Source organism: Juglans microcarpa x Juglans regia, chromosome 3S (genome assembly GCF_004785595.1).
Source record: "Juglans microcarpa x Juglans regia isolate MS1-56 chromosome 3S, Jm3101_v1.0, whole genome shotgun sequence".
Taxonomy (NCBI): domain Eukaryota; kingdom Viridiplantae; phylum Streptophyta; class Magnoliopsida; order Fagales; family Juglandaceae; genus Juglans; species Juglans microcarpa x Juglans regia.
In genome coordinates, this window is record NC_054599.1 from 8,228,512 (window position 1) to 8,252,550 (window position 24,039).

The window sequence follows — 24,039 nt, forward strand, 5'->3', positions numbered from 1 at the left end:
ATATTATAGCATGAAAATGTATTTTGTTCATAAAATTGCATGTGCATTGGATTAAGGAAAGATGATGAAAATATTTTGATTGCAAAGGAAAGGAAATGAATGTCTCATACCTTATGCTTTAAATGATAATTTAAATGAGTTTTAAAATGTCCTTATGAACTCATGCTTTAAATGACGCGAATAAAGTGTTTTAAATTGTCCCTATGAACTTATGTTTTATGGATGCCATGAAAAATGATGTTTAAACTCATGCTTTTAAATGATGTTCTTCCATAAATGAACTTTTAAATGAAAATGACTGAAAAGAAAGGACTGGAAGGACTGACATGAAAGAAAGAAAGAAAGAAATGACTGAATGAATGAATGTTTTATTGTATGAAAATACGTAACGGCCATATGAATGAAAAAGGTAGAAAATTGCAATATTGGGTAAGTAGTACTGGTAGTGCACTTAGTGCCGCCCCCTGACTGAGAAAGATTCCCAACCTGTGGCCATGGGCGGAATCCAGGACCAAAGGAAGACCCCTAACCCTAACACACGGGGCGTAATACTCTGTACCAGCCAAAGAAAGTGAAACATGAAAGTGTAGTTATTTCTTAAAATGTTTATGCATGAAATCATAGTTATTGCTTATTTCTTAAAATGTTTATGCATGAAAGCATGACTTCTTCCTTAAACTATTTATGCATGAAAACATTGTCACGATTAGCAAATGTTTATGTATGCATGTTTTCGAAAGAAAAGATTATGTGATTAATAAGTTAATTGCATGGTGTACTTCTTATTGAGTATTCGACTCACTTTTATTTTAAATGTTTTAAACATCTAGATAATGACGAAAAGGCTGGGGAGCAAGGCATTATTGCTGAGGGAGAGGCAGACACTTAGGATCTTCCCAAACTAGAACAATGATATTTATGGATGATGGGTTATGTTTATGTATAGACGTTTTATGTTGGGATGGACTCTGAGAGTCTCTTATGAGTGAATGTTGAATAGCATGTCTATCAGATGTTCCCTTTATTAAATTAAAAATTTAGAGTACACGTGTGTCATGTTCATGCTGATCGCATGTTATTAGAAAAAAAAATGAAAGAAAGAAAATGACAAGTATGTACATCGTCATCCCGTCCAACTCGAGACGGGATTGTGACAAATCTTGGTATCAGAGCAAAAGGTTATATGGCCTTGTAGACTTTAGGGATGAACTAAGCTGAAGTCCTCTCTCTAAAGTATGCCAAGCTTCGCAACAAGTTTAAAAGGTATTTTCCTATTGTATATCATGAATTACGTTAGAATGATTGCAAGTCATGCATATTTGTTTCATATGAGTCCATTGCTTTTGTAACTGCAATACATGTTTTAATATAGCACTGATAGACAATACTAAGAAAGACAGATGTTTGGGGGAGGAACCTCGTTCCCATAAGTGTAGAGAATCAGTAAGAGGTTCCCAAAGATACGAGGGACCTCACCAATGCAGTTGCATGCTTGATAGAGACCGTTATTGATGGACAAACTGAGATGCAAAGGCGAATCCAACATTCAACAACCTTCGAAATATTCGGTAGACTGCACCCTCTGGTGTTTGATGGCAACTAATGCAAAGCAGATGCTGACAACTAGATCGATTGCTTAGAGAGGATCTTCTGCGTAGTCTCGTGTATGAGATGTGAGAAGATAGAATTCGCTGCTTACAACTTATTTGACGTGGCAAACGGGTGTTGGAAGTCTACTCATGGGCTTATTCCGCAAGAGTTAAGCGAGACAACTCCAATTTCGTAGGCGATATTTAAAGAAGCTTTCACTGACTAGTTCTTTCCCTAATTCCCCATCGTGCATTAGTATTAGGCGATTCTGGTGCCACACATTCCTTCATATTCCGTAAGTTTGCATGTTTAAGTGAGAGGACCCCTAAGTCCTTAGAGTGTGTGATGTCTGTTTCTACTCCACTTGGAGACCCCGTAAATTGTGGTTCTGTATTAAAAGGATGCGCGATAGAGATAGAAGGTCGGCATCTCCTTGCCAATTCAATTCTATTTGACATGGAGGCGTTCAATGTCATTTTGGGCATGGACCGGTTGTCTAAGCACCATGCCTGCATGGGGTGCTTAGCATGGAGTGCTTCGAGCAGAGAATGTTCTTTAGACCACTGGTGAGACAGAGTTCTGCTTCTGTGCAGTGGGTAAGTGCCCTGAGACTAAGATGGTTTCCGCGCTAAAGGCAATCAAGATGCTGAGGAAGAGTTGCGTGTGATTCTTTGCTAATTTGGCTATGTCTCAACAAATGAGCCTTAACGTCTGGACATCGAGGTAGTGAGGGAGTTCCCCCAATGTCTATCCGGATGAGCTACCTGGCTCACCTCTAGATAGAGAGATTGAGTTTTCAATAGATCTTCTACTGGAACGACGTCGATCTCCAAAACACCCTACTGGATGGCACCTGTAGAGCTCAAGGAGCTTAAGGATCACCTGCAGGAATTATTAGAGAAAGGCTTTATTTGCCCTAGCGTGTCCCCATGGGGAGTGCCAGTCCTCTTTGTGAAGAAGAATGACGGATCGTTGTGCCCTTGCATCTATTATAGAGAACTAAATGGGATGACAGTTAAGAATCGGTATCCGTTACCTCAGATTGATGATCAATTCGATCAACTTCAAGGAGCACAGATATTCCCGAAGATCGACCTCTGTTTGGGATACCACCAATTGAAGATTAAGGCGGAAGATGCTCCTAAGACTACCTTAAGGACAAGGAGTACATTGACCAGTTTGTTATTGTACTTATTGACGATATCCTGGTTTATTCTAAGAGCCCGAAGGAGCAGGCAAAGCACTTGGAAGGGGTCCTACAAATTTTAAGGGAGAAGAAACTGTATGCCAAACTGACTGTGAGTTTGGCTACAAAAGATTTATTTCCTTGGCCACATAGTGTCGAAGATGGGATTTTTGTGGATTCTTCGAGGGTCAAGGCAATTGTAGAATGGCCTAGAAATAAGATGGCCCAAGAGATCAGGAGCTTGTTGGGTCTTGTAGGGTATTACTGGAGATTTGTGGAAGGGTTTTCCCGCATTGAAGCCCCCATGATAAATTTATATGGACAGAGGAATGTGAGAAAAGCTTCTGGGAGTTGAAAGAGAAGCTCGTGACGGCGCTTGTTCTAACTATACCTTCGAGTACAGGTGGTTTCGTGATATACGACGATGTGTCACACCAAAAGTTGGGATGTGTCTTGATGCACTGCGGGAGAATTGTAGCATATGCCTCATGCCAACTCAAGGATTATGAGCGCAACTACCCGACCCACGACTTAGAGCTAGCAGCAATCATCTTCGCCTTAAAGATTTGGCGACATTACTTGTACGGGGAGCGCTGTGAGATCTACACGGATCACAAGATTCTTAAATATTTCTTCACTAGAAGGAATTAGAGGTGGGTTGAGTTGATAAAGGATTTTGACTGTACCATCAACTACCATCCCGGCAAGGCTAATATTGTAGCAGATGCCTCAACAGGAAGTTTTCTTCTAGTACCCTTGCGAGCATGTACACCCCTAAGAAATTCATTCTTCTGGACATGGAGAAGTTAGGAGTGGAGATGGCGAGGGATGTGCAGGAGAGGTTAAGTATCCTGGTTCTTAGTCCGACAGTATTGAACCTGATTAAAGCTGCTGAGAGTAAAGATGTCAGCCTCAAGAAGATCAAGACAGAGGTTTCAGAAGGAAGCATCTCGCCTTTATGGTTTTTGAAGATGGGTCCCTGCAGTTCAAGGGGAGACTTTGTGTATCAGCAGAGAAAGAATTACGGGATCTACTATTGAGGGAGATGCACAGGTCTTTATAAACAGTGCATCCGGGTAGCACCAAGATGTATTGAGACCTGAGACAACACTATTGGTGGAGCGGAATGGAGAAGGATGTATGTAATTTTGTAGCTCAATGTTTGATGTGCCCGATGGTTAGGGCTACAACCAGTGTTGATCCCAGTTTGGCCATGAGATGAGATTAGCATGGACTTCGTGACAGGATTTCCTAAATCCCCGAGCGAACAAGACTTAGCATGGGTGATCGTCAATAGGTTGTCCAAGATAGCTCACTTCATCCCTATTCAGATGACCTATTCGATGAGCAAATTAGCAGAACTATATGTCCAGGAGATAGTCAGACTACATGAGATTTCATCCAAGATTGTGCCAGATTGGGATTCGTGGTTCACGTCAATGTCTGGAGGAGTGTGCAAAAGAATTTGGGGATTAGTATTTCTAAGAGTAGCTCCCATGAAAGGGGTCATGAGGTTTGAAAAGAAAGGCAAGCTAACTCCTAGATTTATTGGCCCGTTTGAGATCCTGGAAAGAGTAGGAGCAATGTCTTATAGACTTGCACTCCCTCCACAATTCTCAACCATGCACAATGTATTTTACATCTCAATGCTTCAAAAGTATATGCATGATCCCTCCCATGTGATCGAGTACGCGCCCTTCAAGTATGCGAGGATTTCTCCTATGAAGAAGCATTGGTTCGGATCCTAGATCGGAAGGTACAAGTGCTCCGCAGCAAAACAATCCCGATGGTTAAAGTGCAGTGGAACTACCACACCAAACAAGAAGCGATGTGGGAGCATGAGGACGGTACGAGGGAAAAGTGTCCCACCCTTTTCTTTGTGGTACATTCAATCTCGAGGATGAGATTGTTTTTCGGGGGGGGTAGAGTTGTAATACTTGAGTCCTACTATGTTGGTCCTTACGTCATTTTATTAATGCTTTAAGTTAAATATTTTGATAAAAAGATTTTAATTAATTTTATCTATTTTATTTTAAGATGAGTATGTTTTATTTTAAAATATGATTTTTTTTAAATAAATCAAGGGTATTATTTTTAAGACTTTGAAATATTTTCCTTTAAGTCCTTTAATTTTATTCATTTAGGAAGTGACCCAATTATTCTCTACCATTGAATTTGTCGGTGAAAAGTATTCTTGAGGTGGATAGATTTCCACACTCCATCTCCCTAACTTATGGGATAAGTTTTGATTAAAGCAAAAAGTTTCTCCCACCCTTTGAACCCGTAGGCTTCCAATATAAGCAACAAATCTTTTTTTTTTTTATCTTTCCTTGGACTTGAGCCCGTAGGCTTCCTAAGCAAGGCACAAAATTCTTTTCTTTTCCTTCCACCCATTGGCTAAGGCAACAAAAGAGAGAACAAAAAACAAAAACTAATCCTAAGGTATATCTACTCCTACCCGCCGACCCTCACGCAAGGAAAAGAGAAAATTTCACTTCCTTTCCCAGCAAGCTAATGCCAATACCACCTTCATCCCTTTCCTTCCTCTTTTCTTTTCATCTTCAAGAAACCAAGTTCCCATCATCTTCTTTAAGCTTTGAGACTCCATAACAAGGGAAGAAGAAAAATATTTTTCTCTCATCCTCTTCAAACCATATGAGAACACTCCCTCCATGCGCATTTTCGATTTTTCCTCAAAACTTAGAACCAAAGCTTGTTTTCATCTTCAAAATGGTGAATTCTTGAAAGTAATAGACTTATATTTATTTCCTAGTATGATTTACATGTGGGTTTCAAGTTTCACCATTTTTCTTATACATAATGTTTCGGTTTTGGGGTTAGAACAATTCTATCATTTGGGCTCTTCATCCACACGGCTATACTACTATTCAGTCATCTATCTTGCCTCTTGAAAGGAGCTAAGAACTTAAGGTAAAAATTCTAATTTGACTCATTTGATTTTAGTGTGATTTTAGAGGCCAATTAAGTTGTTTTAGCTTGTGTTTTGGTGTAGTTAAATTCCTATATTACAAATAAATATGTATGCCCTGTTTTTGGCTCAAACCAAATGGTATTATAGTTGTTTTGCTATGTATTTTCTTATATTTCGAAAATACCATGTTGTTATTAAACTTGGTTTAATCATAAATGGTGATTAAAGTGATTTTAAATTATATATATTGGTATCATGTGCCTTGTACTGAGGTTTGGTTAGTAATCTATTTTCAGGATACTAGAGGTTTGGTTTAGAAGTTTTGCTTAGGTGTTGTAATTTATATCTTGCTTTTAAAAGATATTAAGTGAGTAAAGCATAAGCTTAAGTGTTTAAAGATTTTTAGAAGTTTACTTAATGAGTAACTTTGTTATACCTTATGCTACTTTAATTTTAATGGGAGGTGTTAGCTAAACTATTTAAATATTGCTTATGTGAATAGGTTATAGCTTAACTAGTTTAAATATAAGAGATTAATTATGCATAATATATTATGATATGTGAAGCTGTACAAGTACCCCTAATCCCATGTCATGCCACGTCTTGATGTAAAAATAGCCCATTTATGTAGTCCCTTATTTGGTTAAATTCTACCTAACCCAAGAGTCCGAAATATTGATAAACTAACCTTTTATAATGAGAGACCACAAGTTAATTTAAAGTGCATGTTTCTTAAGCTTGCTTAGCCTACTTGAAATGCCCAAATCTATTTCAAAGCTCATTGTTGAGAATTTTTAGATTTTATCTCATAATATCCATAACTCAAAGTGAACTTGAACCAAATAAACCTTACTTGAAGCTTATGAATTTTTAACTACTTTTCATGTAAGCTTTTAAAATAGTCTTTCCATGAACAGCTAGTATGTCTTAATACTTAAGTTATTTGTTTTATAAGTTAAGGTGATGAGTAGTCATTTGGGTTAATGCTAAGCATAAAAGCAACGTTAGATCGTAATATCATGACTTTCTCTTTTAAAGGGAGGGCTAAAGAATATTTTATGAGTGTTAACACGCTTATACTATTTATTGAAATAAGACCTATATTGAAGTTGGAAGTATCGAGGAGCATAAATGTAAGTAGCTATGACCATACTTCTTACACCAAGTTCTTTTTATGAAATAATGTATCTCTCTCTCTTTCCAAATATTCTTCTAAAGAAAGAATGAATGTATATATTATGTACAAGTACTTTCTTGATAGCCCCTATTAAGTACCTTATTGATTATAATTGTGTTTATGTGTATAAGGTAATGCATGCATGAAAGTTCTGAATCATGAGATTTTCATATATGCTCTCTCAAGAAACTTATTGGTTGTTTCTATATATATTATAGCTTGAAAATGTATTTTGTTCATAAAAATGCATGCACATTAGATTAAGAAAAGATGATGAAAATGTTTAGATTGCAAAAGAAAGGAAATGAATGTCTCATGCCTTATGCTTTAAGTGATGTTTTAAATGAGTTTTAAAATGTCCATATGAACTCATGCTTTAAATGACGCAAAAAAAATGTTTTAAAATGTCCTTATGAACTGATTTTAAAATGTCCGTATGAGTTGATATTTAATGGATGTCATGAAAGATGATGTTTAAACTCATGTTTTTAAATGATATTTTTCCATGAATGAATTGTTAAATGAAAAGGACTGAAAAGAAAGAACTGACATGAATGAAAAAAAGAAAGGACTGAATGAATGACTGAATGTTTTATTATATGAAAATACGTAACGGCCATATGAATGAAAATGGTACGAAAGGAATGGGCAGATTGCAATGCCGGGTAAGTAGTATAGGTAGTGCACCCAGTGTTGCCCCTGACTGAAAGGGATTCCCAACCTGTGGCCACAGGCAGAATCCAGGTCCAAAGAAAGACCGCTAATCCTAACACACGAGGCATAATAGTATGTACCGGCCAAAGAAAGTGAAACATCAAAGTGTAGTTATTTCTTAAAATGTTTATGCATGAAATCATAGTCACTGCTTATTTCTTAAAATATTTAAGCATGAAAGTATAGCTTATTCATTAAACTGTTTATGCATGAAAGCATTGTCACGATTAGTAAATGTTTATGTATGCATGTTTTTAAAAGAAAAGATTATGTGATTAATAAGTTAACTGAATGGTGTACTGCTTACTGAGTATTCTACTCACTTTTGTTTTAAATGTTTTAAACGTCCAGGTAATGACAAAATGGCTGGGGAGTAAGACATTACTGCAGATGGAGAGGTAGACGCTTAGGGTCTTCCCGTTTATGGATTATGGGTTATGTTTATGTATAGACATTTTATGTTGGGATGGACTCTGAGAGTCTCTTATGGGGGAATGTTAAATAACATATCTATCAAGTGTTCCATTTTTTAAATTAAAAATTTAGAGTACACGTGTGTCATGTTCATATTGATCGCATGTTATTAGAAAAAAAAAAGAAAAAAAAAAAGAAATGAAAGAAAGAAAAGGATAGGTATGTACATCGCTATCCTGCCCTTCCTAAGGCGGGGTTGTGACAACTCACATGATAAAAAGATTAATTTTTTAATAGTAGATTCTATTTTTTTTGAAAAGGATTGTATTATGCTTGCGCACTCAATAACTGTATGTAGCATTACTCTCTTATCCAATCATTATCTAATTACTATAATTTTTTCAAACCTTCAAACAAAATATAAAACAATTTATTTTTCCAAATCTCAAAACAAAAATTATATTAAAAAAATTATATTTAACAATATTTTATATTTATAATATTTTATGGAATTTTTTCTATCTCCTTTCTCAAAATTTCATCAAACATTTTAACTTAAACTATTTTAACTCATCTTATCGCATATCAATTCAAATATTTTATTATTATTCACAAATCATATACACTCATATTATCTCAATTGCCTATCTAGGCTCGGCACACGAGTTTTGCCACACATATGGGCTATTAGTATATTACACCATTGGACTACATTATAATTTTAAAAAATCAAAGTATTAATATATTTTTACGTCATTAATGTAGAAAGTTTACATCAACATGGTCTGGGTGTATAAAAAACAATAAATCTTTTCTTCACATTTAATGATACGATACAATTTTTTAAATGATGTACATTAAAGTAATATATATATATATAAGAAATCCCTGAAGTAATTATTTAAAATTTAGGATTCGTTAGGATTCAGAGAGTATTTCATCTCATCATTATAACCATTTCAAATTTTCACATAAAATATAATAAAAGTTCAACTTTTTAAAATTATAATTCAACTTTTTCAAATTTTAAAACAATAATAATATTCTAACAATATTTTATTCAACTTTCATATTTAATCTAAAACCATCCTATTTCATTTCACTATCCATATAAGCTCTTAATGCATCATTATTTTAATTTAATATAATAATATTGAGAATAAAATGTAGCATTACATCAAGCCATTGGACAGGTCACAGTAGGGCTTAGCACCGACCAAGTTGGAATCGAAGTCAGAGTCGAAAGGCCCAACCTCCTACTCTGACTCTGATATGTACATCCTTCGTTCCGACTTGTCGGAGTGGAGTCAAATTTTGGACTCTTTTTTTTTTTTTTTTGGTCTTTTTTAACTTCATATTTGGCCCACCTTTTTTTTTCCCTTAAAAAAAAAAGTTGTGTGGGCTTTCAAATTTCAATTTTTTCAAGAATTACAATATAAACTAAATAATTCACTTTTGATTATAACAAAAAATACAACTAAGGTCCCATTTGGACACTGAGATGAGATGAGATGAGATGATTTTAGATGAAAGTTAAAAATTAAATAAAATATTAGTACAATATTATTTTTTAATATTATTATTGTTTTGAGATTTGAAAAAGTTGAATTGTTTATTATATTTTATGTGAGAATTTTAAAAAATTATAATGATAAGATAAAATGAGATGAAACCGTTTCTCTATCCAAATAAGGTTTAAATAAAAACAAGTAACATATTAAGATGCTTCCAAAATTTAAAAAGAACAATTAAAAAGAAAGTTTTATTGTTAAAGGTACTCTCTTCATCCATTATTCACATCCAACTAATCACTATAATAAATATCTATACCCATCATCCATCATCCACATCCAAAATTATCCACACCCATCGTAATAATATTTACTTACCACTACTATAACACACATTTTCTAAGTTCCCATTATGATAATAAAAGAAATCCAATATTTTTTAAGTGCCAACCAAATTAAATGTTTTCAACGACAACAAATTACAAGCTTCCAAATACAACAAAATAAATTAAATTACAAATTTCTAAATGCCCAACAAATCAACCAAAATAAATTAAATGTTACAAACTTCTAAATGCTCTAACTTCCAAATTGTGCCTGAAAAAAAAAAATTAGTAAGAAAGCAGCCCCAACTTTAATTTATAATCAAAGTTTAATCATTCAAAACAATTCCAACTCTTTGTCCGAGCACTTTAGTATCCAATGTGGAAAGAATTCAAACACTATTCATTAAAAAGAATAAAAAAATTAAAATAAGAGCTGATGAGAAAGTGCTTCCAAATGCTATTAAAACGAGCTAGGATACAGGAGTACTTAATATATATATATATATATATATATATATATATAAGGAACTAGAATTTTGGTATATAAGGAAGAGAAAAACTTCTAACCGGTCATGCTATTTCCCCAAAAAAAAAGCCTTTAATGGGCGGGTGCCACGTATCCTTCTATTTGGCTCACGATAGGACTGCACAGCATAGGATTGAGGACTTATGCACCAGAATCAAATGAAAATGGTTCATTCGAGAGAGGGAGAGAGAAACCATTTCTGCAATACTAAGAGAGAGCAAGACGGAAACCATTTCTGCAAAATTCTCCGGCCTTTAATTCCCTTCTCTTAAACTTCTCTCTCTACCTTGAAAGATTCTCACCTCTTCTGTCCGTTCGTGCTAAATTTCTCTCAAAATATCATCTTTTTGTTTCCATCTCTACCTTCAATTCCCTCACGGTGGAGTTGACGACAACATCTGAGTATTGAGTTGAGAAAATGTAGATCTGAGTTGAGCATTGTTTTGGCTTCATGGCCATGAAATCTGTGTTGTGTGGGGATCCTTTGGTGTGGTTTTCATAGGGTGCTCACCACTGTGTATTTTTTTTTTTTTAGGTATGAAAAATAGAAGAGATTTGTGTCTGACGGTAGTGCCGAGTGCTATCAGTGGTGGTGTTAGGAGGTGCAGTAGTTCAACTATGGCAGTTTAATCATGAGACAGGGTACTAAGGGGTCATGGTATAGTGATTTTTTTATTTTTTATTTTTTTTGTGGCAAGGTGTGGTGGCACACGGTGGAGCTTTAGGCTACTATGATGATGGTTATTGAGGGTGGCAGTGGAACTGGACTTCCAAATTCGGGATTGAAGGGGCTATTGTGGGTTCTATCATGGAGGATGAAATTCACAGCGTGCAGGATGACAGTGGAGGAATAGATATTGAGGGTGGTAGTGTAACTGAAATTGCTATATTCCTTTTTTGTTTTGAGAGTTATACTGTGTGAACAAGGCTATTGTAGATTTGGTGAAATTTCTAACGTGGCAACAGATGAAAGGGAGGTTCTTATATGCATAATATCGGTCGGACTGTTTAGAAGCGGAACTCTATAAGTAAATGTACAAATTAGTGGAAGTGCAGCTATCATCAAATGTTTGAATTGTAGGGTACTAAAAGAAACCCACGTGATCATTATTAAAAATAAAAACATTAATAATATAAATAAAAGATAGATTCATATCTGAAAGAAATTAAAGGAGACGAAAGCAGCCACGCCTAGCTTATGTCAACACAAATTAGAGGTCCTTATAATTTCTTTTTTAAAAAAAACCTAGCTTCTCCAAAGCTTATATATATATATAAATATATATATATATATATATATATATTATAAGAGGCTATCAAATGGAAATTCTTATCTTAATGGAACTATAGTAATTTTAATTGTTTCTGTTAACTTTCCGTTTGATAGCCTCTCTCTCAGTTAAACCATAGCCTCTCTCTCGATTTTAAAAGAAACCAGACCATTTCTCTCTAGAAACTAGCTCGTCCGAATCCAATTGGGGGAAAGGAGAGCTTCGGCTCCTTCTTCCTCTTCCTCTTCCCCTCCTCCCCCCTCCTCGCCGACCTTTCGTCTCCGATAGTTCGTTTTGTTTTTTTGTTTTGTCCTGATTTTTGGCCGAATAAAGGGGGTAGTTGTTTCAAGCTTCTTCGGTGACCATCATCCGACACGCACACCACCAAGAGAAGCCTCACCCATCGATCTTGCTGTCGACTGATTTGGGAGCCAATCAGAGCGATGCGTTGTGCTGACGAGTTATTTAAAGGAAACACGTGGGCTTCTCAAACTACCGCGATTCATTTTCCATCGACGCCATGCACAGTAACTCAAGGCCTAGCGACTCCGGTAACGTTTGACTGGCCAAACGACTCATTTCCAGTGTGGCCGGTGTCATGCACGCGCCACCGTCGATTTCCATTTTGTTTTTTCAATTCTGTTTGGTGTTGTTTGGTGGTGTTTGTTTGTTTCGGATACTGTATTTTCGAGAGAAGATGGAGAGGACTCTGAGATCGACTGTTTGGACTCTAGTTTCTGTTAGTCACTTTTCCTTTTTCTCTTTTCTATTTGTATTGTCTTTCATATTATTTTATAAAGGTATAGGTTGTCGGTTTGGTTGCCGAGAAAATATAGGAAAATAAAAGGAAAGATAAAAAAATGATATATAAATTTTTTAATTGTTAAGTTTGGATTCACAAATCTCCTCACGCGAACAATACTCCATGATGAACAGCAGTGGAAAAAGGTTATAAGTTTGATAAAAGCTTTTTCTTTTTGTTTGATTTTTCCAAAGAGTTGATTCTTTTTCTGTATGGGCAAAAAAAAAAAAAAAAAAAAAAAAAAGAGAAGGGGGGTGGAAGAAAACGACCTGAGAGAATCGATACGAGGAGGCTAGGTGGGCCAACGTGACTGGAGATATCCTCAAGATCAGAGGGGAGTGTGTAGAGGCACTCAAGTGGCTGCGGGATCAGTAACATATAAGAATCTATCTTTCAAACTTATTCAGTTTTATTGTGATAGTAGATTAATTTTTCGTCTTTCTGGCTTGCGGTAGATTGCTAAGACTTCTCTGCTCATTCTACTTGCAGCAAGTTGTCTTTAATTCTCAGTTTCTAACTTTCTGTAATTTTTTTCTAAGAAGTTTTTGCATTTCCCTTTTATTTTTTCCTCGCATTATGCTGTCACAAGTAATATTGCTAAACCTTGGCCTAAATTTCTATTTATGGCTGATTTATACCCATACCACTTTTAAAAGTTGCTTTGTGGGTCTTAAGCCTGGCGCGATATAATGAATTTATTGGTTGTACTATGGATAGAGGAACTATGGAAAGTTAATGGTGGAAAATGTGCCAACTTAGATATCGCTTGGCTGTTATTATTCATAGTTTTTTATGAATACCTCCAAATGTTGGTTTGGGGTTTTTTTTTTATTGTTAATTATATGTGAAACTCTATACGTACCAGGTAATGGTACCTGTTAAGATTTGTTTTCCTTATGATTTTGGGTGTAAGTTGTGCTTTTAAGAATCTTGCAAAAGTTTGTAAGGTTGGAAATGTGTTTTTTTTTTTTTTTTTTGTTGGAGACTAATGGTTTAAGGTTTATGTGTAAAATGTTACTTCATCTATTTTTCATATATTTAAGGGTTAAGCGAGTCTTAAGTAATGTTCTATACCATGGACTATTAGCCTTAGTCTCATCATTGTTGCTTGATCTATTTCAATTAGTTTAAAGGTATAAATCTCATAGTCTTTACCAGAGTAGTTAATTATTACTGATTTATTTGGCTGCTTTCTTTCTTTTTTCTACCCCCTCTTGAAAGAAGGGTCTTTCATGCTTCTTTCTTTTTGTTGTGTGAGCTTTTTTGGGCTTAGGGGTGGATTTTTAAAGTGTTATTTTTTCTTCATTGTTTTAGCAGTTCCTTTCGTATTCATATAAATATTATTAGTAACTTTTGTTGTTGGTTTTGATCCCTGTGTTATACAATATTCGTTTGTGGGTAGGTTTGGGTAGTGTGTTATGTTAGGGATCTCTTATATTAGTTAAAGTCACCATATATCCTATTCGACACACACAATGGCCTTTAACTCTCTGGATAATAGAGACCAACCTTACGATGTAAACTCCAACATTCCAAACCAATTCATTATCCAATATGTTAAGAACACTTGCAACCTGATCAGATAAAAAGTTGTATGCAGGTGTTGTCCTTATGTTTTGTTTTATAATACAACAACCAATTCATTGTTTTGTAGGGTTTATGCTTAAAATCAATCAACAATGATTCCACTGTCCACTATTATATCTCTTTGTAGGTGCAGATCATTTATGAGTTCTCAAGTAGCATCAAAAATGATTTCCCAGAGTCAAAAGCATCTCTAATATCGAAATATTGGTTAAGAACCGTGAATAAAAGACATTTCAAGTCATGGTATCTTTAACAATATAAGCATATAGATGAGTTTGGGTTGTAAGCTTGGGTTGTAAGACTTGCCTTTGAGATTGAAAGATATGGGCATTATACTAAATTTTATTTCTTTTTTGTTTGGATCAAATTATTGCAGGGAGTCTATCTCTGTTTTTACTGAATTTAGTCATCTTAGAGGATCAATCTCTAGGTTCAGGTTTGTATGGTCCTAATTATATTGAAATTGACATTCCAAATAATCTTCCTCCTCTATTATCATTTGCTTTGTAAAATTAAGAATTATAATTAAAAATGCATAGGCTTTATGTATATGTTAAATTGTTTATGGTTTCTCTTGTGTGTTTGTTTGCTCATTTCTCATGTCTACATTCAAAAAGGGATTTTGATGGGTGCAAAAAGGGGTAGCACAATCAGACGCGTGAAACGTGGATTCTTGGGTCAGAAGGTTTGACACCACTACTGGCCGACAACCCCACACACAATGTTAGGGACAACCCTGGTCCCTGGACACCAATGGCTAGACAGACCTAGAAGGTGGGCGCGCCATGCCGAGACCACGTTGCATTTATTGAAGGTCGGGGGTGGGCACGCCATGATAAGCACCCAGGACTGTCAGCGGTTGCCACAATTGGGTATGGACGACTTGTTGCGTGGCATAACTTGGGAATGAGGCATGACCTGAGTACAGAGCAACATGGCTACAATCAGCATGCTAGGGACCACTCCAGCCAAGTATATATATCCTTCTCGCTGGGGCAAAAAACTCTCTAGACACTTTCATTTGAAACTCCTTTAAATCACAAATCGAGAACCCAAGCTGACTTGCATCAAAGGTGTTTCTCACCACCCCGAGCCCTCATTTCCCTCATATTCACAGGAATAGGTCGACCCATCACTCGGAGTTGCTTGGACTGTAAAACGCGACAACACACACACACACACACACACACATATATATATCTCACTATACACACATTGTAGGTTAGATTGTCACTTAAAGAATCCAATAAGCAAATGTTTTTTTGTATTATTGTATTTCTCTCTTTCTGTTTGTACTGTTGTTCCAAATTTGCAACTATTGCTTGTGTTGGATTCTAGTACCAAACTCATGCTTATGTTGGATTCGACGTTTACATTTATCTGTTTTTGTTCATCTTTTGGCCTAGCCTCTAGCTAGCTAGGTAAGGCAATATATATATATATATATATACACACTAGGTGGGTGCAACGTGCAAAGCACGTTGGCCTAGTTTTATGGATATAGGAATAACTTTCATGAAAGATGAAGGGCATTCAGAGGGAAGTTTCTTACAGACGTTCACCACAATGGAAGGAGTAACCCGCTGAGGCAAGTTAAATAAAAATTAAATACCATGTTGAAAACCCGCACACCACCAAACTAATATAGTTTACTACATTCGATCAGTTTTCTAAACAATTTAAATGCAAGGCACATTTCCCTAGTTGTGAAAAGAAATTGTGGAAATAACAGACTCTTTCTCTACAGCAAGCATTGCTTTGAAAAACAATGACTTCACATAGGTAGAACAAAAAAATAAATTATACGAAAAAAACAATGTATTGGTCTTTGCATCTCCACAGGAATAAAGACCATAATATATACTACTAACTTTAAATAAAATGCAAACAGTACAAAATCTGAAATCCCACAAAATTATTTAATTGCAATAACAGTTTAGTTCAAGATGCATGGGTAAGCCAAATAAAAATGAAAACCAGTATAAGAAACCAAAAAAAATGTAACCCTCTTTTATCGGGTTAGTTCCCTTTGCTACACATCCGGCACCTTGCAACTATTTGGCTGCACCATCAATGACTTGACGGCGTCTCAAGTTCTTCCCAACCCTTCGTTATCTAAAGGTTCAGGGCGGAAGGAGGTCCACCCACGCACTAGTCTGCGTATTGGACTGTGCTTCCCACGCGCCCATGGTTTGGTCTTCATGCTTTTGTGGGTTCGCGTCGGTTGGGTTCCAAGATGCCACTCTGCGTGTTTCTCAAGACCTGGCACATCCTTTGGGTTTTTGGCTCAGGGTTGCTTCATTGTCTGTAAAATGCCAACTGTAGCATCCTCCTCTATATAAAGCCCCTTCATCTCCCTCATTTTCTGCCATTTCTACTTCTCATCCTCCTATACTTTTATTCGAGCCTTCCTTCTTAGTTCCTCCCCTTTCACTTTCTTGGTTTATTCCTTCTTCCTTTCAGTTCCCAATGGCTCTAAAGGATCTTCCAACACTAGTTATTTGTACTTCGCTGGGCAGAGCTGGGAGTCTTCGCTCTCTACTAATGACCTCTGTGAGCTAGGAGTCGTATGACATTCCAGAATAGGCAGTTTTGGAAAACCCCTGGCAACGCTTCTTGGGTTGCGCTCTATCCCTTGATGTTTGCGAATGGTCTTCAACTTCTGTTTTGTCGCCCCATCCCGGACATCCTCAACTTTCTAGGGTTGGCCCAGGCACAACTCCACCAAAATGCCTAGACACTTCTAGTTGCCAGTTGTGTAATCTTCCGGAGGGTGCTCAGCTCTGGTCCTGAGGAATATCTTGGCCTGAGAGCTCAGGAGTTTTTGTCAATGTACCAGGTACTGGTAGCTTCAAGGCGTGTTCCTTCAAGAAACACATTGCTAGCCTGGAGAAGCGAAATTCCCATATCAAGGACTGGTCTCGACGATTCTTCTTCATCTCTGGCTCTAGATGAGAGTATCCCGAAAGGGAGGAGGTCCACTAGGAGTTCCCGGTCCGGGCCATCTGGTTGTACGTGCACAATAGTAAGAGCCTGTCCATCAGGTTGCACAGGAGGGAGGAGGCCAATCTGGCGATCGTGCTAGCTTTGGTGGCAGCCCACCCCTTCGACACTGGGATTGATGTGGTGTTAACTGCAACCAGCATCACAAGATTCCTGTCCTCCCCCGACCGTTCGAATGTGTTGGGTCGGGATTTCTTAGAAGCTCCCCCTTCGCTGTGGGGTAAAAAATGCCACTCCAGCCCTCTAGTGGCTGATGATAAGGAGAAGCATCATCGGGCGGGTCGCGATGCTGAGCAGTGGGTGGCCCGCCATTGAGTCAACTATCACATCAATGCGAGGCAAGGGGAGGTTATCCTTCGAGCAAGCCTTGTTCAGGTCGGTGAAGTCGACACACATCCTCCACTTCCTGCTCGCCTTTTTCATGAGTACTACGTTAAACAACCATTCAGAATAGTGGGTCTTCCTGATGAATCCCATTGGGAGGAGATGATCCACTTCTTCGGCTATGACCGCATATTTTTCTGCGCTAAATCTTTGAAGCTTCTGTTTGATTTTTTTGGCTGCAGGGTCTGCACAAAGGCAATGCTTGATGATCACGTTATCTATCCCAGGCATTTCTTTGTGACTCCATGCAAAAACATCCTAATGCTCGATAAGGAGTCACTTCATGGCCTGCCTCAACTCGAGAGCCATTTTGGTCTTGACCTTTACAGTCTGCTCAGGCCTTAGGTGGTCCATAGAGACCAGCAGTCCAGCTATAGGGGTTCATTGGGCTCTGCTTACCACAGTGCTTGCTCATCTTGGACATCCTTGTCTCATTTGGGGGCGGCCAAGCTGTCTCCTTGGCCTCTTTGACCATCCTAACCTCCTTCCCATCATGCCTTAACTCTCGTCCATAACATTCTCAAGCCAGCACCTGCTAGCTTCATATTTTGCCCACCTCGAGTGTCTAGGGAACTTCATCTTCAGGTGGTATGTGGATGTCAACGCCTTTAGGTTATTTAGGGTTAGGTGACCCAATATCGCTTTGTAGGAGGATGGGGCCTTCCCGACCAGGACAAATAGGTTAATAGCTCCTATTGGTCAGACGATGTCCCTTATGAAACCCTTGAGTGGCATTAGGGGACCTTGAACTTGGTCAGGAGAGGGACAACCATGACTTCTACGCTGTACGGTAGATCTGTGCTAGTGAGCAATTGGTCTGCAGAGGATGACGCGCCCATTCACTTAGCCATTTCTGCGTACTTGTCCCCGAGCTCCCAGAGCTCAAGGTGCATCCTGCGTCTTTCTTTTTTGGCCATAAAGATCTCTAGGGCGTGTCGTGATTTAGTGTGCTTGTTGCGGCTGGGTTTTGCTCCTCCCGCTAGTTCTTTGTTGGTTCTTCGTAATGCAGTGTTTTCTTGCCAAAGGGCTCCCACCTCCTCCATCAACTTCTTTATAGTGTTTCCCATTTTGGTGAGTCTTGCTTCCATCGTTTTGAACTGATCTTCTTTTCGTGAAGTTTGGGAACGCGTCATTGCCTGCATGCGAAGGACACGCTTATATAGGATATATCCCATAGATGGCACTACTACTGATGTCGTGTTTCACAGCCCAAGCAACTATGCGCTATGGGTCGATCTGTTCCTGCGAATATGAGGGAAATGAGGGCTCAGGGTGGTGAGCAACACATCTGACGCCTAAGTCAACTTGGGTTCTTGATTTGTAATTCAAGAGAGCTTCAAATGAAAGTGCCTAGAGAGTTTTTTGCCCCAACAAGGGGAATATATATATATATATACACACCTGGCTGGAGTAGTCTCTTGGCAAGCTGATTGTGGCCATGTTGCTCCGTATTCAGGTCGTGCCTCCTTCCCATGTTCTGTCACACGATAGGTCGTCCATACCCAATCATGACAACCGCTGACAGTCTATGGTGCACGTCTTGGCGTGCCCGCCCCCAACCTTTATTAAATGCGTCATGGTCTCGGCCTGGCGTGCCCGCCCCCAACCTTTATTAAATGCGTTGGTGTCTAAGGACCAGGGTTGTCTCTGACACTATGTATGAGGATTGTCGGCCAGTAGTGATGTCAAACCTTCTGACCTAAGGATCCACGTTCCACGTGTCCGACTTTGCTACCCCCCTCTTTGGGCCTCCTAGGCCGTCCTTACCCTTCTCGGACCGACCCATCCTATCCTTCCATACTGATTTCCTACTGTCGGGCTACCCTTGAGCCCATCGGTACCTTGCGAGTTGGGCCTGTGTGGTTCGGCTTGACCCTGGGAACGACGTCCCTCAGTGTGTGTTGTGTGTGTGTGGAAAGAGAAATGTACAAAAAGATGGGAAGTGTTGTATAAGTTCTCAATCTAGCCCCACACTCCAAGACTATACACATGCTTCCAATTTAAGGGTTTATTAAATAAGCGTTTATGTCATCTCTGAATTATAATGCTAGTAAATAGATTTTATACTTTTTTCTTTTAAAATGCAGTAAATATCTTCAGTACTTTTTTTTTTTTAAAACTTTTGATTTTAAAAAAATTTGGATTTTTATTTTGGACCTTTGTGGTAAATCATCCAAGACTATATACAAGAAGAGACAATTAGGTTCTAGCTTTAACCCTCTTTAATTATGTGGCTTTCCTTGTATTAATGTTTACATGTGACTTAAAAATAAAGTTCCTTAAATCCCGCAAAACCTTATATATTTGTGGGTATGACTGGTACATCTACTTATAATATTTTTTTTTTCCAAAAATTCCCAATAGAGGTAGATCTGAGGTCTAAATTATGGGTGGTCTCTAGGTGACAAAAAGGATTGTTACTTTATGCGCATGCCAAGTGTCCCCAGACTACTACTATTACACCAACTCATATTCCCAAATCAGACATACATATTACATACACAGAACCCCAAATCAGACACGCATAAAAAAACAAAAGCAGAAACATGCCTTGAAAAAACCACAGCGGAAACATATTGCGAACAAGCATCTATAAATATACAAGCATCTACAAATTACTTTACAAATATATAAGCAAAAAAGCATCTACATGTAGACACAGACACAGTGGTTGAGAATGTGACTAAGTCAGAGATTGGGTATGAGAGTAAGTGAGTGAGTGATTGAGGCTGAGAGTGAGAGAGTGGGCGATGTCATTTGGACTTTGCACGGCAGGGGAAGAGGTCGAGAGATGAGAGATATCTGGAGGCTAGGGTTTTCTGAAGGAAAATTATGAGGGTGAGGTCATGCGCGGGGGGGGGGGGGGGGGGGGGAGACAAATCAAATAACATTTGGTCAAAACAACTATATTTTCCTTAACAAAATGAAGCCGTTTTGCTGGGGAAGAATAAATCCTTATACGATTTAACCAAAACGGCACCGTTTTGATACGATCTAACCAAAACGACACATTTTTTACTAGAAAATGACGCCATTTTGGTTGAATTTGGGCTGGGTTTCACCTTTTGGGCTGGCCTGCTTCCATTTGTTTACTATTTTGAGCTTCTAAACCCAATCTTTTCCTTATGTTTTGGGCTTTCTTTTCTTATATTTTGGGCTTTTTTTCCCTCCTAAATCCTAAACTAAACCCTATTTTATAAAACACTAAATTTTATTTTATTTTAATTTTAATCTTCGTTTTAGGTTTTTAACCCTAAGTTTTTAATTTATAGTTTTTATAATTGTTAATATTAATTATTATTTTTAATTATATGTTATCACTTATCATAGATTCATATAATACTTTTAACATTTTATAATATTATAGTGTCTAATTATATGTTGTCAACTTATTATTCTATTTATGGTTTTTATAATTTTTTTCATCACTCAATTTAACTGTTAGTATTGATAAATGAAAATTATTATTTAAATTGACTTGTACTATATTGACTAAAATGTAAATATAATTATTATACTAGTGTTATTATCCATCAGTAACGTCATCCTCAACACCTTATAATTTTTTAGAAATAATAGAAAAATTTAAAACCGACAAACAGAAAATTACGATACAAGATATACAACAAGAAATCAATGAGATAAAATAAGAAATTAGAAATTTAAAAACATCCAATCTTAAATTAGAAGTTTCAAATGAGCAATTATTATAAGAAATTAGATTACTAAAAATAGAGAAAAATGAAAAAATCTTCATGACAAAGAACATAATATAGAACAAGGAGAATGTTCAACATTAGTTATAAAAGATGATTTCAATTAATCAAGAATTTTCTTTTACTATAATTGCCCTATTAGATACAGGAGCAGACTTAAATTATATACAAGAGAGATTAATACCTTCTAAAACAAAAGAAATATTATCCCAAGCCAATAGAACAAAATTAAATATAAATTATAAATTATCCAATGCACATATCTGTAATAATGGAATTTGTTTTAAAACAACATTTATTTTAGTAAAAAATATTAATACTAAAGTAATATTAAGAAATCCCTTCCTTACCCTATTTTATCATTTCTTAATAACAGAAGAATGAATTTTTACTAAAATATTTGGACAAGAAATTCAATTTAAATTTCTATTTCCCTTAGTATTAAAAGAAATTAACTCTTTAAATGAAGTCTCATTAACCAGAGAAATTAATTTTCTAACAAAAAATAGAATTAGACGAAAAGAAAATCAAATAAGTTTCTTAAAATAAGAATTAAAATATAAAAGAATTCAAGAACAATTAAAGGACTCGTTATTAACCCAAAAAATTGATAATTTCAAGACTATAATTGAAAATGAAGTATGCTCTAACCTGCCTAATGTTTTTTAGAACAGAAAACAACATATAGTTGAAAAATCCTATAAAAAGATAAAAGATAAATAAACATATAATAAACTATTAAAAAGTCCTAAAAAGACTAATAAAAAGAAAAAATAAATTATTTGTTATAAATGCGAAAAAGTTTGACATTAGAAATCAAATTGTAAAGTCAAACAACAGATTAATGAATTAAATATATCTGAAGCATTAAAAGACAAATTATTAGATATTTTTATAATACATTCAAGTGAAGAGGAAGATAGTTCTTCAGAAGAAGAAGAAATCTATCAATTAAAATAATCAAGTTTTTCAGAACAATCTTCTGATAGTGAATCCGAAGAAGATGAAGTACAGATTTACAATTGTCTAAATAAAAATAATTGTATCTGTAACAAAACCATTAATGTACTTTCAAAACAAGAAGACATTATATTAGAATTACTAGACAAAATTAGTAACCCTCAAGAAAGAGATTATATTCAAGAAAAATATTACGAGGATTTAGAAAAAATACAGATTAATATACCTTTCTTTATATGGTTTGAGATATATAAATCAAACCAATTGTCTACCATAAATAGGACTACTAACCAATGGATTAAATGAGAGAATAATCAAATTATTTATGAAGAATACTCCCATTTTGAAGTCATCAAGTTCAATCAGAGAAATACTCAAATTTTGGCTTCACCAACAAAACAATTATACTAATTTATATCTAAAAAGCATGGGTAAATGATTGGAAAGAATTGAAGCCCAAATATCTCCTATAAAACCCACTATTAAAGAAGTAAAAAAAACTCCTTTATTTGTTCCCCATAAAATCCCATCTCATTTAAAAACTATTTTTTTAAAATTAAAAATGATTTATTAGAACAAATCTCTAGTAAATTAGGAAAACTAACTATTAGTAATACTGCAACCACTTCAAAACAATCTCATATTAATATATTAAGCAAGACAGACTCACCTGTAATATCTGACTCTGAAATTAGTAATATTGAAAACTAATTTAAAAATCTAGATTTACAAATAAGTAAAATTAGAGGAGGTCATGTTAATAGTTTTTCAGCTAGAGATTTTAAACATCATATTTCTATTACTCGTAATTGGTATCCTAGGCCTACTCCACCGAATATGCAATTCGAGGAAAGTGAATATATAGTAAGATCTGCTTTTGTACCAGATGTATTATATGAATAGAATATAGACGGATTATCTGAGTATGAAATATTAAATTATTTCCAAGAAATGATTATGGTTGCTAACGTCTATAAAAGTAACAGAAAAATGATCACCAAGTAGCACATATTATTGTGACAGGGTTTGCTGGCCAATTAAAAGGTTGGTGCGATCACTATCTTTCATATGAAGAAATGTCACGAATATTAACTGCTTATAAATATGATGAAAACATGCAAGTGATTAAAACAGAAAATGATTTATCTTTAGAAGATGTTGTAAATATATTAATATATGTATTAACTAAACACTTTGTTGGTGATTCGGTTCAATTTAAAGAAAGAACTAGTGATTTATTGATTAATTTAAAATGCCCTCAATTATCTGATTTTCGTTAGTATAAAAATGTATTTTTAACTAAAGTTATGGTAAAAAATGATTGCCAACAACCATACTGGAAAAAAAAGTTTATAGCCGGACTTCTATATTACTTCGCCTAAAAGGTACGTGAATTATTATTAAAATCATATGGTACTATTGACTTTCATAATATCACATATGGTGATATAATAAGTAATATTAATAGAATTGAATTAACTATGTGTAACGATTTAAGATTAAAAAAGTAAATAGAGAAAGAAAAGAAAAATGACAATATAAGAATAAAAATACTAATAAAAATATAATCATTATTGGCTCTGATACCAAATGCATAAATCCCACGTAATAAATAGATACTAATAATAGTATAATAATAATAAGAATAATAGGTGGTAAAACCAGTCATATGCATGATAGCAGATAGAGCAGGCGGTATAACCGACCATATGTATGAGGAAGTAAATAATATAGAAAAGAAATATGAAATAAACTTCTTCATTAAAAATATAGTACTTAGAGCATTGGTATTGGATTGGCCAAATGCCTTTTCATCTTTATATTTAACTAATTTTAACAATAATTAGCCCACATTGAATTAGCCAAAGACTTTTCATCTCAAATATGAGCTACAATAATTTCATTTTTCTTTTTAAAGATGAAAAGTCCAGTAGCAATTC

At 35.8% G+C, this 24,039-nt stretch overlaps 1 long non-coding RNA gene across 1 annotated transcript; it reads right to left on the reverse strand.

Annotated features, from left to right (window-relative positions):
- Window positions 1–12,884: 12,884 nt before the first annotated feature.
- LOC121257984 lies at window positions 12,885–23,645 on the reverse strand. Its single transcript, XR_005939304.1, has 3 exons — window positions 23,635–23,645; window positions 22,723–22,724; window positions 12,885–13,017 (listed from the first exon to the last, which is right to left on the reverse strand). It is a non-coding gene; the product is annotated as an uncharacterized LOC121257984 (long non-coding RNA).
- Window positions 23,646–24,039: the final 394 nt, after the last annotated feature.